A 15,177-nucleotide genomic window follows, 5' to 3' on the forward strand; every position below is an offset into this window, starting at 1 on the left:
AAGTCAGACCATGTTGTCCCTGGGGGTGGTCCTAGTTGGGCACTCATTGGGAATGTCATGGTATTCAATCTGCTGCAACAATCTAGCAGGACTGCAAGGTAAGGTCATTATTTAACTACCTCTATTGGTTACACTGTATCCTTGTGCTAAAAAACAGCAGTCCCATCGGCGAACACCAGGATTCATTAAAATCAGGGGTTCACAACCTTGCTTAATGGTATTGACCCGTGGCATAAAAAAAGGGTTAGGAATCCCTGATTTAAATAGATATCAAAGTCCTGGTGAATGAGATGGAAGCTAGGATGGAGGTTCCATGTGCTAGAAGGGTGAGATGTAGTGGTGGGTGGTTGGTGGTGCGGTGGGGGGGGGGGTGAAATCTATTAGAAGAACCTACAAGGAAATGAGTCTAGGAGTTCTGCTCCAGGACTGAGAATCCCCAGATCACTGAGCACTGGCAGAAGCAATTACATGATTCCATCATTATTAGTATTCACCATCGACTAGAAATGCATTGAAACCACCCACATAAATGCCATAACTATAAAATACAGTTTTCTAAGTACCCTATAATGAGTTCAAAACTTCAAAGCACCCCTAGGTCTGTCCCTATCTATAAGGTAGGAGTGAGATGGAAAACTCTCCACTTGCCTGGATGAGTCCATCTCCACAAACAAGGGAAAATCTTTGCAGATGCTTGAAATCCAAGGTAAAAAAACACACAATGCTGGGGAAACTCATCAAATCAGGCAGTGTGGACATTTTGGGTCTTCCAGGATTGATGAAGGGTCGAAACGTCCACATTTTCAGAGATGCTGCCTGACCTGCTGAGTTTCTCCAGCATTTTGTGTGTTGAGTCCAACTCCAGTAACTTTCAGGAGGTTCTTCAGCATCTAAGACAAAGCAGCCCACTTGATTGACACCCCATTAATCATGCAAAACATTAATTACATTCAAAAGCTCAAGGTCACTGGTGTGGACTGAGTGTAGATGCAGCATAAAGTAATAACACAAACTGTATTTGGTTTCTCTGATGTACAAGAGGTTAAATTATGAACAGAGAATGCAATACAATGGATTGGAATAAATCAGAGTGAGTCACCTAAGAAGATTGTCTGAGTCTTTGGTTGCTGAGAATGGATGAAAATGCAGGTATCACACCTTCTGTAATTGCATGAGAAAGTGTGATAAGGGGTGGCGTGCAGGGGCAGAAGATCAGACCATGGAGTTACAGGAAGTCCACACATAAAGGAGAGTGGCTCTTGAAAGAGCAGCATTTTACCCATATTGAGGAGACCCACATTTTTGGAAGCCCCACAGGTATCTCACCAAAAGCTGAGAACATGGAGTGAGAGGAACAGGGGGAAGGGAGGAAGAAATGAAGGAGGGAGTTGATAATATTGATTAAGGAGGACATCGTGTATCATTATGCCAAACGCCCTACAGAATACCTCAGAACCGGCAATGTGAAGGATGTGCAGACAAGGTAAGAGCAATACATGTCACAAAACTTACACTAGGCACTGGTAGGTAACAGTCTGGCACCAAGTGTAGAGACTCTGGTTTGGGGAATTACCAGCTGCAGAGTGTCTATAACTCTCTAGAGCAGTGGTTCCCCTGGAAGCAGTGGGAGTTTCTGAAAGAGTAATAAAGATAAAGGGGGCAGTGTGGGGGTGGCTCAGTAGCAAGGGGGGACAGCGGGGGCATTACAGACCTAATTTAACAAATCAATTACTTATTATAAGCATTTGATCTTCAGTGCCTCATAATTGATTACAATAGCCACATAAGCACCTCATCTCTTGCTAACCCATCATTCTTAGACTTTGCTTGAAGCACATTACAGTTGTTGAAAAGCAATGTGACGGTTCTGTATTTGACATACCATGAGAAAATGGGATTGAAGAACTCATGTCACTTCTGGGCCCAGCCCATGCATTGTCGCTGTTCCCTACTTGCACAGGAGACCAGGCCGAATTTTGTAGGAAACACAGGAGTTTCTGAATAAGCCATGATAATTTACTGTTTTAATGAAATATTAATAAAATATATAAATAAAAGTAAGTTAACACCTGTATATGTAATTTAATGGAACCCTGAACGAAGTGAATGGGAAAATATGCTAGATGGCACAAACGAGGCAGCAAAGCAGCTTTGTGTATGTGTGTGTTGGGAGGGGAGGGGAGGGGAGGGGGTGGCACTGTAGTCATTATCGCTGCTCCCACTTAACCATGCACAAACCATTCACACTGTACAGGAGAGCTCACTGAGCTTCCCTCCATCACTGATTAAACAGTGAGCACTTCTTATGATATGTTAGGTTTCTGAATGATGATCAGGCTAGTGTCGAAACGCTTTTTGCTCAAAAGCTTCAGACATATAACAGAAGTGAAGCTCTATTCGAAGAAATTAAGAGCTTGTAGTCGCGCGCAAACGCGCTACTAAAGAAACACACAGAGGCAGAGAGAGCTGAACTCAGAATGCCTTTACTGATTCAAAATCGCGTGCTTAAATCTAACCTCCCACGGGCCCCTGCGACCCGCGGGGCGGACGTGACGTCAGACTGTCCCCGGAAGGTCCACCCTGAGCTGGTAGTTCCAAATGCGCTACCGCGTGTCTGCCCGCGGCTCCCGATGGCAGTTCGAGTCCCGCGTATGCGGGCTGCCACACCACCACACCCACCCCGAAATGTCCATCGGGGGAGTGGAGCCTCCCAGTCTGTGTGGCTTGCCTGGGTGGCCGGCCTCGCTGGCGCGGTGCGGGTACCCTCACTGGTTGCTCAATGTCCAAGTGTGCCAGTTTGAGGTGGTCCACCGTATAAGTCTCTTCCCGGCCACCCACCTCCACGACACACGTGGTTCTGTTGTGCCGGATCACCTTGAAGGGTCCCTCATACGGCCATTGTAGAGGTGACCTGTGCATGCCCCTGCGAATAAAAACATACTCACAGTCTCGGAGGTCTTTAGGGGTGAAGGATGGCGTGGGACCATGCCTGGAGGTCGGGACCGGTGCCAGGGTCCCTACATTGTCCCGCAGCCTCGTTGGCACTGCTGCTGCAGTGTCTTCCAAACCTCGGGCCTCTGATACGAACTCGCCTGGGACTGTCAGTGGGCGCCATAGACCATTTTCGCCGAGGAGGTGTCCAGGTCCTCCTTGAGGGCTGTGCAGATGCCCAGTAGGATCCAGGGAAGCTCATCTGTCCAGTTGGCGCCATCAGGGCCGACTTGAGATGCCGGTGGAATCGCTCTACCAAACCGTTGGACTGGGGATGGTACGCTGTGGTGTGACACAGCTGGGTGCCCAGGAGCTGCGCCAGTGCTGTCCACAAACCCGACGTGAACTGCGCCCCTCTGTCGGAGGTGATATCCGTTGGGAGGCCGAACCTGGCGAACCAGTTTGCAATGAGCGTCCTGGCGCAAGACTAAGTGGACGTGTCTGCTAGCGGTACGGCTTCCGGCCATCTGGTGAACCTGCCTACCATGGTAAAGATATACCTGGTGCCCCGGGAGACTGGCGGGGGCCGACGGTGTCCACGTGGATGTGTTGGAACCTCCTGTGCGTCGGCTGGAACTGCTGGAGGGGAGCCTTTACGTGCCGCTGGACTTTGGCGGTCTGGCAGTGTACGCAGGTCCTGGCCCAGTGTCCGACCTGTTTGTGCAAACCGTGCCAGATGAATCTGTCCTCTCCCAGCTTGATGGACGCCTGGATGGACGGGTGGGCCAGGTCGTGCAGCGTGTCGAACACCCGGCACCTCCATGCTGCTGGTACCAGGGGTCGGGGTTTGCCGGTAGACATGTCGCGCTGGAGTCAATTCGCTGCTGGGCCGATGGAGACGTCCTCCAACTGGAGCCCCGAAATGGCGGTGCGGTAAGCCAGGATCTCGGTGTCCGACCGTTGTGCTTCCGCCAGTGCTGCGTAGTCTATTCCTGAGGATGATATGCCTACTGAGTGGAGGCAGGGGCGAGACAGTGTGTCGGCGACGATGTTGTTCTTCCCTGCGATGTGGCGGACGTCCGTGGTGAATTCTGAAACAAAGGACAGGTGCCTCTGCTGCCGAGTCGACCGTGGGTCCGATACCTTGGCCAGTGCGAAGGTGAGGGGCTTGTGGTCCGTATACACGGTGAATTCTCTTCCCTCGAGGAAGTACTGGAAATGCCGGTCAGCCAGGTACAGCGCTACAACTCTCTGTGGAAAGCGCTGTACTTCACCTCTGGTGGCCATAGGTGCCAGCTGAAGAAAGCGAGTGGTCGTCACTGGTCCTCACCGAGCTGCTCCAGGACCTTGCCGACTGCCATGTCGGAAGCGTCGACTGTGAGTGCCGTGGGTGCATCGACTCTTGGGTGCACTAGGAGGGCCGCTTTTGCCAGCACCTCCTTGGCCTGCTCGAACGCCTCCGTGGACTCCGCGTCCCGTGCTACTTCTTTGGCCTTGCCGGCCATCAGGCTGAACAAGGGTCTCATGATGTGTGCCGCCGCCAGCACGAACCGATGATAAAAGTTGACCATCCCTACGAACTCCTGCAGGCCCTTGACCGTGCTGGGCTTGGGGAACTGGCGGATGGCCTGGACCTTGTCCGGTAGGGGAACTGCGCCATGTCGGTTGACTCTGTGGCCCAAGAAGTTGATCTCCATCAGCCCGAACTGGCACTTCGCCGGATTGATTGCCAGTCCATGGTCGTTCAACGTTGGCAGCGCTGGTGCAAATGTGCCACGTGCTCTTGGTGTGAACTGCTGGCCACCAGGATATCGTCCAAGTAAATGAAAACGAAATCCAGGCCGCGTCCCACCGAGTTCATGATCCTTTGGAAAGTTTGGGCTGCATTCTTGAGACCGAAAGGCATCCGGGATTCGAACAAGCTGAACGGGGTGATGAGGGCTGTCTTGGGCACATCGTTAGGGTGCACTGGGATCTGATGGTATCTCCTGACCAGGTCGATTTTCAAAAAGATGGTTGCTCCGTTCAGGTTCGCCGTGAAATCCTGGATGTGGGGTACTGGGTAGCTGTTGGCAGATGTGGCATCGTTGAGCCTTCTGTAGTCTCCGCAGGGCCTCCATCCTCCTGCGGACTTGGGCACCATTGTGCAGCGGGGATGCCCATGGGCTGTCTGAGCTGCGTAGGATTCCCATCTCTTCCACCTTACGGAACTCCTCCTTGGCGAAGTGGAGCTTGTTGGGTGGGAGCCTGCGAGCTCGGGCGTGCAGCGGCGGCGCCGTGAAAGTCCAAGTGAATCAGCTGGACCCGAAATGCAGTGAGATAGTTCGTGGGCCATACGTCCGAATACTGGTGCCATTTGCAGCGGTGAGTTCGGGGCCTGGGACCGCGTTACAAGTGTCCATGTTCGAGGGGGAAGTACGCTGACTTCGGCCCCGGTGTCTACCAGGAAGTGCCGCCCAGAGTGTCAGTCCCAGAGGTACAGGAGGCCATCTCGGTGGCCAGCCATCGTAGCCATTAGCGACAGCTGGCCCCAGTGTTTCCCGGAAAAGCACATGGTGGACAGCAGCGGCGCGCAAATGAGCCTCATCTTTGGTGATAGAAACACCATTGTTCCGAACTTTCATCTTTCTCCCCCATGGGTTTCGATGGCTTCGGTTGCAGGGCCTGGGCTTTGAGGCGCACGATCGTGGAGGCTGCTCCACGTTGCTTGCTCTGCCAAAGGACGTCTGCTTTAGCTGCGACCATGCATGGGTCGCTGAAATCCTCATTCGCGAGGAGGAGGCGAATGTCCTCTGGCATTTGCTGGAGGAACAACTGTTCAAACAAAAGGCACGGCTTATGGCCGTCCATGAGCGCCAGCATATCATTCATGAGCTCGGATGGCGTGCAGTCGCCCAGGCCGTCCATGTGTAGGAGCCGCGCGGCCCGTTCGCGGCGGGAGAGGCCGAAGGTACGGATCAGGAGCACCTTAAGCTCAGTGCACCCGCCCTCCGTTGGTGGTTGGCGTAGGAAGTCGATGATCCAGCCTGCCGTCTCCTGGTCGAGCATGCTGACCACGTAGTAGTACCACGTGGCGTCGGCTATAATGTCTCTGATATTGAACTGGGCCTCAGACTGCTCGAACCAAACGTGGGGCTGAGTGGCCCAGAAAGTCGGGAGCTTCAGAGAGACCACACTGTGCAAGTTGCTTGAACTCATGGCTGGTCGCTGAGTCGCCGGCTCCAGATGCCATCTGGAACATTGGGGTCACCAATGTAGTCGCGTGCAAACACGCTACTAAAGAAACACACGGAGGCAGGGAGAGCTGAACTCAGAATGCCTTTACTGGTTCACAATCGCATGCTTAAACCTCCCCTCCCATGGGCCCCTGCGACCCGTGGGGTGGACGTGACATCAGACTGTCCCTGGAAGGTCCGCCCCGAGCGGGTAGTTCCAAACGCGCTACCGCGTGTCTGTCCATGGCTCCCGATGGCGGTTCGAGTCCCACGTGTGCAGGGCGCCGCAAGCTATTTCTTGGATGAGAGTATGCCACTGGAAAATAGAATGGCTTGGGCAACTGATGGTGCTTCTTCGATGGTAGTTAGATACAGAGCACTTGTTGCTTATTTAAAAAATTCTAAGCCCTCCATCCACCACCAGAACTTGGTTGCAAAAAATTAGTTTCCACATTTCTCTATCCCACAGCCCAAATGAAATATTGCTGTCCCAGTTTATGTACCTTCAGGCAGAGAGTCAGGTTTTGTCTGAACTATGATTGTAATGTATGGATCTAATACTTTTAGAGCAATGACTCCCCTTAGCAGAACGTATGAGCTGTTACCTACACATGTGCATTGATCTGTTGTCTATGCATTCGCATTGCTCTTTCACTCTCTTGCTGCAATGTGAATGCACCAGTTAAAGGCATCTCCCACATGCGTGCTTTTGTTTAATCGATATGTAGTTGCACAGACACAACAAATTGGCGACAAGGATGAACCTGAATGTCAGAGAGTAACACTAACTGCACCGAGAGTTACGGGACAAAACAGTGAAGGGAAAGAGTTAAACAGTACTGAGAAAACCATCACAGACGCTAACAAAGGGACACATGAGTACAGCATAGTACACAGTGAGAGAAGCACAACCAGCAAATTTAAAGTGAAAATAACCTGACGATGGCTTCAGCTGGGAAAATTGACAAATTTGATAGCACGAATGAAGGCTGGGAGCTGTATATTGGGAAGATACAGGATCAGCTTTGTCTATAATTCCAGAGGCTGACTGCAACAGACTGTTTTCTAAGATACCATTAGCAAAGACCTCAGTGATGTTAAAGACCTACACAGGTGAAAAAGTGTCCCCCAAAGGCAAGTTGAAAGTGAAGGTGACGTATGGAAACCAAACACATCAGTTAGAGCTTTATGTATTGAAAAGTGGAGGGCCAGCACTTTTCGGACATAAATGACTGAGAAAAATCCCAACTAGAATGGCACTTAATCAAAGCTCTCAGTGACCACCAACAGGCAGCCTCAGCCCAAATGGTAGCACTAACCAGAGCTGCTTAATGCTAATGAGAAGGTGTTTGAGAAGGGGATCGGTAAACTCAAAGGTATGAAGGCCAGAATTGAATTGAATGAAGCAGCAAGATTCCATAAAGGACATCCAGTGCCTTGCGCTCTATGTCCTAAAGTGGATGCTGAACTTCAGAGCTTGGAGGCATCTGGGTTTCTCTTCAAGGCTGAGTGAAGAGACTGGGTCATGCCCATTGTGCTGGCGACCAAGAAATGGAAGGCCAGAGCAATTTGCAAATGTGGGGATTTCAAAGTGAGCATCAACCCGATTCTGCGTACCCTGCCACAAATAGAAGACATTTTTGCATCTTTGGCAGCTGGGGAGAGGTGTTCAAAGATTGACTTGTCACAAACCTATCTGCAAATGGAGATTGAGGAGTCAAGCAGGAAGTTCCTCACAATCAACACACAAGGGACTGTTCCAGTATAATAGTCTCGCAACGCATCAGCCCCAGCAATTTGGAAAAGAGCAATGAACCAAGTGCTCAGGGTATCCCAGGAACACAATGTTACTTTGGTGACATCATTGTGACTGGCAAAAGTTCCAGAGCTTTGGTAAAGTGCTTACCAGGCTGAGTGAGTATGGTCTGCACGCAAAGAGAGAGAAATGCGAGTTTTTCAAGAATGAAATCTCATATTGTGGACATGTCATTGACAAGCATGGCTTAAATAAGTCACAAGAGAAGATTGAAACAGTGCTACAGGCACCCAAACCAGAAAATGTGTCACAACTCTGGTCGTACTTGGGTCTTGTAAACTACCACCACCAGTTTCTCTCAAACATGTTTACAGTGCTGCACCATTGAATGCACTGTTGCAGACAGGAGCAAAATGGGAATGGTTAGAAAGATGTGAAAGAGAATCATGGAAACGAAGAGACCATAAATCAGATGAACTGCTCACCCATTATGATCCATCACTGATATCAGACTGGTGTGTGATGCGTCTCCGTATGGCATTGGTGCTGTTTGGTCACACACTATGAAAGCTGGATCTGAACATCTGATTGCATTTACTCCAAGGTCACTGATGAGTGCAGAACACAACTATGCACAGATCAGCCAAGAGACTCTTAGTCTATTACAGGGAATATAGAAGTTCCACCACTACCTCTATCGACAAGAGTTTATGCTAGAGACAGATCACCCGCCCCTAGTGTCCATTTTCATTATCTGGAAGGGAATTCCAGAGATGACTGCTATCCAGTTACAATATTGGGCATTGTTCCTTGGAGCCCACTCTTATGGCATAGAGTTCAAGGGTATCAAACAACACAGAAACGCTGATGGATGGTCGAGTCTTCCACTGTTGGCAACTGAAGAAGAAAAGCCTTCATACTGTGACCCAGCAGAAGTGATCCACACCACATTGGTGGACCAGCTGCCGGTAACAAATTCCAATGTACAAAGGGAAACAAGGAATGACCCGACATTGTCAAAAGTCTATGAAATCACCATGCAAGGATAGCCAGCTCATGGTAACCCTATGTTTCCAGTTCTCAGTGAGATGACACTAACTGTCGGTATGTCAAAGGACATTGGTGTGCGGATCTCGTGTTGCGGTTCCCTCTAAGGTGCACACCGGAGTGTTAGAAAATCTGCATGAAGGACACCTGGGTACAATCTCACCTGGGGCTACGTGTGGTGGCCAGGGATAGATAAACAGACTAAAGACTTTTCCTAAAGCAGTTTAAAATGCACCCCTACAAGCACCATTACACCCATGGGAGTGGCTGTCTTCACCACGGCAAAGAGTGCATATTGACTTTCCTGGGCCATTCACGCACTTCATGTTTCTGATTGCTGAGGGTGCTCATTCAAAGTGGCTGGAGGTTATGCCAATGAAATCAATCACCTCAGCAAAGACTGTCTCCACCCTGAGAACTATCTTCACCAGAAATGGCTTACCAGAAGAAACTGTGAGTGGCAACAGACCACAATACATGTCAGAAGAATTCCAACTGTTCATGAAGAAAAATGGCATTGGACATTTCAAGTCAGCTCCTCACCCCCCAGCAACAAATGGGTTATCTGAAAGGTTTATCCAAACCTTCAAGAAGTCCATAGACATGGAGGACATTTCTCTCCAGCACAAGGTGGACAATTTCCTTCTTTGTGTTTCAGAACTCTGTTCATGTGACGACAAATCAAACACCTGCAATGCTGTTCATGCGCAGGAGTCTGAGATCTCACACAGACCTCCTGAAACCAGACCTTCGGGGGGAAGTGCAGAAAAAACAGTTCAGCCTGTTGCCAAGTGAATCAGCAAGGAGCTTCGAAATTGAACAGGAAGTCCCAGCACACGGTTACTTAGAAGACAAGTGGATCCCCAGTAGGATAGCTACAAGAACTGGATCACTGATTTACAGAATGGATGTTGGAGATCATGCATGGAGACACTATGTGGACCAGACACTGAATGTACAACCAAAGAACACACCCGGGTCAACTGCATCCAACAAGATGGACACATTACAGCCACCCGACTTACCTCTCAATGATGATAACGTCACTGACAGCAATGTGACACAAGAAGCCAAAAATGTTGTCTTAGACAAACCTACCAAACCTGATGCCACTCCACAGGTCCAGAGGCGCTAACCTGAAAGAGACAGAGTGATGGCCTAAAGACTTAAACTTTAGAACAGTAAAGTTAGTTATGGACTATTATTGTGAAAGCACGTTTATTTGAGTATGGTTTGTGTAAGGGAAATAGAATGTTTTGTACATATACTGTGGGTTTTATTTAATCGGTATGTAGTTGCACAGACGGAATAATGATGGCCTCATAACTTTCCCCTTTATTGATCGCAGTGCTTGAGGTATTTTTAAAGTGAACCCGAGACGGCTACCGACCTGTTGAAGTGCAATGTGCATTTGAGTTTTTTAACAAGCGCAGCGAAGAAAGGTCAATTTCAAAAAACAGCGCAGCACAGCATGTGCAGAGACAATTGGGTTAAAAAAAAGGCAGATAACAGAAGAAATCACAGGTTCATGAACAGTGAGTACTGGGAGATAATAATCATGAGAAAAGCAGAAATGGCTGGCTACAACAGAAAGATAGATGCATTCAATTACTCAATGGTAACTGGCTCATGTATACTAAACTAGTTCAACTGCATTTTAGACCATAAGATCATAAGACAGAGGAGCAAAACTAGGCTGTTTGGCCCATTGAGTCTGCTCCACTATTTCATCATGGCTGATCCAATTTTCCTCTCAGCTCCAATCTTTTGCCTCGTCCCCATATCCTTTCATGCCCTGACCAATCAAGAATCTTTCAACCTTTGCCTTAAATATACATAAAGACTTAGCCTTTCATCCGTCTAGGTCCTTCTGTAGCCTCTCTACTTCCTCAAAACTATCTGCCCCTCCACCTATCTTCATATCATCTCCAAACCTTACAAAAAAGCCATCAATTCCATCATTCAAATTATTGACATATAATGTCAAAAGTATCAGTCCCATAAAGACTTTTGGAGAAATAAATTCCTCCTCATCTCCATTCTAAAAGGATGCCCCTCAATTCTGAGGCTTTGTCCTCTGGCCTTAGACACTCTCACCATAGGAAACTTCCTCTCTGCATCCACTCTATCGAGGCCTTTCAAAATTCAATAGGTTTCAATGAGGTCACCCCTCATTCTTCTGAACTCCAGTGAATACAAGCCCAGAGCCATCAAATGGTCTTCATATGACAAACTGTTTAATCCTGGAATCATCTTTGTGAACCTCATTTGAACCCTCTCCAGTTTCAGCACATCCATGAGGCCTCACCAGTGCTTTATAAGGTCTCAACATTACATCCTTGCTTTTATATTCCAGTCCTCTTGAAATGAATGGTATCATTGCATTTGCTTTCCTCACCACAGACTCAATCTGCAAATGAACCTTTAGGGAATCCTGCACAAGGACTCCCAAGTCCCTTTGCACCTCAGTTTTTTATATTTTCTCTCCATTTAGAAAATAGTCAACCTTTTCATTTCTTCTACCAAAATGCATGACCATATACTTCCCGACACTGTATTCTATCTGCCAATTCTTTGCCCATTCTCCTAATCTTTCTAGGTCCTTCTGTAGCCTCTCTACTTCCTCAAAACTATCTGCCCCTCCACCTATCTTCATATCATCTCCAAACCTTACAAAAAAGCCACCAATTCCATCATTCAAATTATTGACATATAATGTCAAAAGTATCAGTTCCAACACAGACCCCTCTGGAACACTACCAGTCACCGGCAGCCAGACAGAAAAGGTTTCATTTATTCCCACTTTTTGCCTCTGTTTTACCCGTGCCAGAATCTTTCCTGTAATGCATGTGTCAAAGGACTTCTGAAAATCCAAGTACACAACAACAACCAATTCACCTTTGTCTATCCTGCTTGTTACATTTGTCAGACAAGATTTCCCCTTGAGGAAACCACGCTGACTTAAGCCTATTTTATTATATGCCTCCAGGTACCCTGAGACCTCATCCTTAATAAGTTTCCTTTCTTCTGTCTCTCTCCCTTCTTGAAGAGTGGAGTGACTTGCAATTTTCAATTTTCAATTTTCAATTTTGCAATTTTCCAGTCTTCCAGAACCATTCCAGAACCTAGTGATTCTTGAAAGATCACTACTAATGCCTCCACAATCTCTTCAGCCACCTTTTTCAGAACCCTGGGGTGCACAGCATCTTGTCCAGATGAATTTCATTTTCTCAAGAACATTCTCTCTAGTTATGGTAACTTCACACACCTCATGCCCTGACACCTGGAACTTCCACCATACTACTAGTGTCTTCCACAGTGAAGACTGATGCAAAATACTTCTTCAGTTTATCCGCTACTTCATGGTCGTCCCCCCCCCCCCCCGAGTACTACCTCTCCAGCAAATGAAATAGCTAATGAGAAACAAGTATCAATTTTGCTCACAGCACTAGGTTTAAGGGCATAAAGCTTGCTTCAAGGTTTAACTGCTCTAAATAAATCAGCAGAAATGAGCTTTGCTGATATTGTTGAAGTAATGCAGGAACTTTTAAAACTGAAACCATTGTAGAAGGCAGAACACTTTAGGCTTCATGAACAGAATCAAAATGAAGGGGAATCCATTTCCTCATAAGTGGCTGAGTTGAAGAGATTTTCCAAGCATTGTCAATTCGTAATGGGCTTAATAATGCACAGAGAGATTTATCCCTTTGTGGAATCTTACAAGAAAGCATTCAAAAATGGCTCCTAACTGAAGCATAGCTTACATTTAAAAGACCAGTTAAAATAGCTGTACCAATGGAAACAGCAGCTAGAGACATAATTGAGTTGCAGAAGTGAATGTAAGTGTGAACAAAATTGCAATGCCTAAATAGAAACCAGCCTGGATGAACAAACTGTGTTATCATTTTGGCAGGGGCTCATATACACCAGACTAATGCAGGGTTAAGGCGAAACTCATCAAAAATGCAACAACATAGGACACATACAAAGGGTATTTTGGGCTGTCAAAAGTAAATGAACTGCACAGAGAAGAGGAAGAGATATAAAAAAAAGACAAGCTGCATTTTCAAAAAGAGCAGCAACCTGCACAATTCTGACGAAAAATCTGATAATAATGAGAGTGACACAGGACTGTGTAGCCTTGTGATTTACAATGTAAAAACGGGCCAAAGTCAAGCAATATGGCTTACACCAGAAGTGAACGGCAAATTAATTACTGGTTCAGGTATTTTCATAAGTCCACAAAGTGAGTTCAAAAGGCATTTCAAACATTCTAAACTGAAATCTGCAGGTATCCAACTAAAAAATTATACTGGAGAAAGGATAACTCTTGTGGGAATGGCTTTTGTAACAGTGAAATACAACAACCAACAAGCTACCTTGGGCTTGTTTGTGGTAAAAACAGGAGGATCAGAATTGTGGAGATGTTACAACTACAACTTGATTGGAAATCCATCAACTATTTGCATATCATATCCCCTGCAGTAAAGTCAACTGAAGGTAAATTAAGAAAGGTACTGGATGATGCCACAGCTGTCTCCATGCTGTACACCATGAACTGTTGCCCAACAGAGGGCAAACCGGTGTTGGTGCCAACCTCTGTACCTCTGGTTGGAAAGCATATTGGATCAAGGAAGGACCATGCTACTCAGAGGAAGCATGAAAGTATGAAAACAGTGGTCTGACTACAACAGTTTTTATAGGGAGCGTATCTGAGAAAGCTTCAGATATGTTAACCAAGCAGTTATTTGCAAAATGTGGCTTGGTTTTAAGCTGGAAGAGAGTTCAAGGAGCTTCAGGAAAGTTGCAAGCATTTGGTTTTTGTGAGTATAAGGAACCAGAATCCACTCTGTAGGCATTAAGGTTATCCCTTGAACTTCAAGTTGGAAACAAAAAAGCTGCTTATAAAAGTAGATGTAAAGACCAAAGCCCAGCTGAATGGATGGAAGGCCAAAAAGCAAGGAAGAGTCAATGGAGATACAAAAACAGAGGATTTATCAAATGATGCTGTCAATAGTGAAACCAAGAGGAGATATCAGTTCATCAGTCAGTCATCAGTGGGTGCCATCCCATAATCCGGGGTTGGCGGCTATGCACCTCCATCTTCTTCAATCTTGTGACAGCACCAAGTACAGCCTCTCCTCCAGTTTGTTCTCGCTGGCCGCCTTGGCACCGCCTGCCGCTGTCCCGCCGAACTCGAGCCCAAGGCCGTGTTGGACTCCAGCCGTGGCCGTTTCTTCGAGCTCGGCCCTTCCTTAGGCGGAGGCCTTGGGCAGGTCCAGGCACACGGTGCAGCGCCCAAGTTCATCATGTCTCTTCTAACTAGGTGCATAGCACACGATTCGTAGATACGTGGTGAGGCTTTAATCTCTTCCACAGAAGATGGCCGTTGGCTCACAAGGAGCTCATCTGCCCTTTGTCAGGTTTTGTTTTTTTTCAGTCCTGCTGGGTGTCCTCACACCCTCCTCACCAGACTAAGTCTGGTGGGGGAGCTGGCCCAAGTCCCCGACCACTCGACCACGACCCCTGGCCGAGCGCCGGGTGCTTGACCCCCGCCGAATTTCTCCGAGCATCTGGCGCCCGACCATAGAGATCAGATCATAAAGGGAACAATAGAAGGATTAATAGGAGAATACTTCAGTGAACTAAATGAACTTTTTCAAGATCAAGGTGCACAAACCAGAAAGAAGAAAAAGAGAAAGAAAGGTGTCCACAGTTGTCTGAACCACTTTCTGCAGTCTCAGAGTCAACTCCGACAACCACCACGGAGAAGGCCCCAGAACCTGAGATTGCACCATAGCCACAAGTCTCACCTGCCAAGCAAGGTGACCTCCCCTTGTCACCAAAGATGTTATCCCAAAAGAATAAGAAATCCTCCACAGAGATCAAATCCTTAGGCCTGAATGTGAAAATTTAAAATTTACTATTCTATATATCTGTATATAGTAGTTGTATTATATAAAATACTGTGTATATAGTTGAGATACATTCGCTATTGAGTTGGGGTTTATAGCCAAGCAGGGAGGAGCGCTGCGTATTTAATATTTCAGTAATACTTGAGTAATCTCGTATATATATTAGTGGATTAAGCATTCTTTTTGAATTAAATAATTCATTCTAGATTATATGTTTAAATACATGAATTGCATACGTCATCACGCTACCATGTGGTATTTGTGCTCCTCACTTAAAGTAAAGATGAATTTAGATTCACATTTTACACTTCTG

Source organism: Mobula birostris, chromosome 14 (assembly GCF_030028105.1).
Source record: "Mobula birostris isolate sMobBir1 chromosome 14, sMobBir1.hap1, whole genome shotgun sequence".
Lineage (NCBI taxonomy): Eukaryota > Metazoa > Chordata > Chondrichthyes > Myliobatiformes > Myliobatidae > Mobula > Mobula birostris.